This window comes from Musa acuminata, unplaced genomic scaffold (assembly GCF_036884655.1).
Source record: "Musa acuminata AAA Group cultivar baxijiao unplaced genomic scaffold, Cavendish_Baxijiao_AAA HiC_scaffold_1136, whole genome shotgun sequence".
In the NCBI taxonomy this organism is placed as follows: Eukaryota; Viridiplantae; Streptophyta; class Magnoliopsida; order Zingiberales; family Musaceae; genus Musa; species Musa acuminata.
The window spans coordinates 4,162,501-4,165,000 of NW_027021348.1; positions in this window are offsets into that span (position 1 = coordinate 4,162,501).

Sequence of the window (2,500 nt, forward strand, 5' to 3'; positions counted from 1 at the left end):
AATGGCCAGTTTTGGCCCGTTTTGGCCAGTTTTTGGCCTGTTTTTGCGTTGCGCGGTGACCATCTTGAGCGGAGCAAAATGTCAGCCATCTCAGCACCCTGGAACCCCCCGGGTGGCACAGGGCTGGATGGGGCTTTCGTATAGCAGGGACGGTGATGCCTCTCGCTTCGCTCGCTGTCCGCCGCTCGCTGCTCGCTCGCGCAGCCAAAAATGGCCAGTTTTGGCCCGTTTTTGGGCCGTTTTGGCCTGTTTTTGGGCTGTTCTTGCGTCGCGCGGTGACCGTCGTGAGCGGAGCAAAATGTCAGCCATCTCAGCACCCTGGAACCCCCCGGGTGGCACAGGGCTGGATGGGGCTTTCGTATAGCAGGGACGGTGCTGCCTCTCGCTTCGCTCGCTGTCCGCCGCTCGCCGCTCGCTCGCGCAGCCAAAAATGGCCAGTTTTGTCCCGTTTTTGGGCCGTTTTGGCCTGTTTTTGGGCTGTTCTTGCGTCGCGCGGTGACCGTCGTGAGCGGAGCAAAATGTCAGCCATCTCAGCACCCTGGAACCCCCCGGGTGGCACAGGGCTGGATGGGGCTTTCGTATAGCAGGGACGGTGCTGCCTCTCGCTTCGCTCGCTGTCCGCCGCTCGCCGCTCGCTCGCGCAGCCAAAAATGGCCAGTTTTGGCCCGTTTTTGGGCCGTTTTGGCCAGTTTTTGGCCTGTTCTTGCGTCGCGCGGTGACCGTCGTGAGCGGAGCAAAATGTCAGCCATCTCAGCACCCTGGAACCCCCCGGGTGGCACAGGGCTGGATGGGGCTTTCGTATAGCAGGGACGGTGCTGCCTCTCGCTTCGCTCGCTGTTCGCCGCTCGCCGCTCGCTCGCGCAGCCAAAAATGGCCAGTTTTGGCCCGTTTTGGCCAGTTTTTGGCCTGTTTTTGCGTTGCGCGGTGACCATCTTGAGCGGAGCAAAATGTCAGCCATCTCAGCACCCTGGAACCCCCCGGGTGGCACAGGGCTGGATGGGGCTTTCGTATAGCAGGGACGGTGATGCCTCTCGCTTCGCTCGCTGTCCGCCGCTCGCTGCTCGCTCGCGCAGCCAAAAATGGCCAGTTTTGGCCCGTTTTTGGGCCGTTTTGGCCTGTTTTTGGGCTGTTCTTGCGTCGCGCGGTGACCGTCGTGAGCGGAGCAAAATGTCAGCCATCTCAGCACCCTGGAACCCCCCGGGTGGCACAGGGCTGGATGGGGCTTTCGTATAGCAGGGACGGTGCTGCCTCTCGCTTAGCTCGCTGTCCGCCGCTCGCCGCTCGCTCGCGCAGCCAAAAATGGCCAGTTTTGTCCCGTTTTTGGGCCGTTTTGGCCTGTTTTTGGGCTGTTCTTGCGTCGCGCGGTGACCGTCGTGAGCGGAGCAAAATGTCAGCCATCTCAGCACCCTGGAACCCCCCGGGTGGCACAGGGCTGGATGGGGCTTTCGTATAGCAGGGATGGTGCTGCCTCTCGCTTCGCTCGTTGTCCGCCGCTCGCCGCTCGCTCGCGCAGCCAAAAATGGCCAGTTTTGGCCCGTTTTTGGGCCGTTTTGGCCAGTTTTTGGCCTGTTCTTGCGTCGCGCGGTGACCGTCGTGAGCGGAGCAAAATGTCAGCCATCTCAGCACCCTGGAACCCCCTGGGTGGCACAGGGCTGGATGGGGCTTTCGTATAGCAGGGACGGTGCTGCCTCTCGCTTCGCTCGCTGTCCGCCGCTCGCCGCTCGCTCGCGCAGCCAAAAATGGCCAGTTTTGGCCCGTTTTGGCCAGTTTTTGGCCTGTTTTTGCGTTGCGCGGTGACCATCTTGAGCGGAGCAAAATGTCAGCCATCTCAGCACCCTGGAACCCCCCGGGTGGCACAGGGCTGGATGGGGCTTTCGTATAGCAGGGACGGTGATGCCTCTCGCTTCGCTCGCTGTCCGCCGCTCGCTGCTCGCTCGCGCAGCCAAAAATGGCCAGTTTTGGCCCGTTTTTGGGCAGTTTTGGCCAGTTTTTGGCCTGTTCTTGCGTTGCACGGTGACCGTCGTGAGCGGAGCAAAATGACAGCCATCTCAGCACCCTGGAACCCCCCGGGTGGCACAGGGCTGGATGGGGCTTTCGTATAGCAGGGACGGTGCTGCCTCTCGCTTCGCTCGCTGTCCGCCGCTCGCCGCTCGCTCGCGCAGCCAAAAATGGCCAGTTTTGGCCCGTTTTTGGGCCGGTTTGGCCAGTTTTTGGCCTGTTCTTGCGTCGCGCGGTGACCGTCGTGAGCGGAGCAAAATGTCAGCCATCTCAGCACCCTGGAACCCCCCGGGTGGCACAGGGCTGGATGGGGCTTTCGTATAGCAGGGACGGTGCTGCCTCTCGCTTCGCTCGCTGTTCGCCGCTCGCTCGCGCAGCCAAAAATGGCCAGTTTTGGCCCGTTTTTGTGCCGTTTTGGCCAGTTTTTGGCCTGTTCTTGCGTTGCGCGGTGACCGTCGTGAGCGGAGCAAAATGTCAGCCATCTCAGCACCCTGGAACCCCC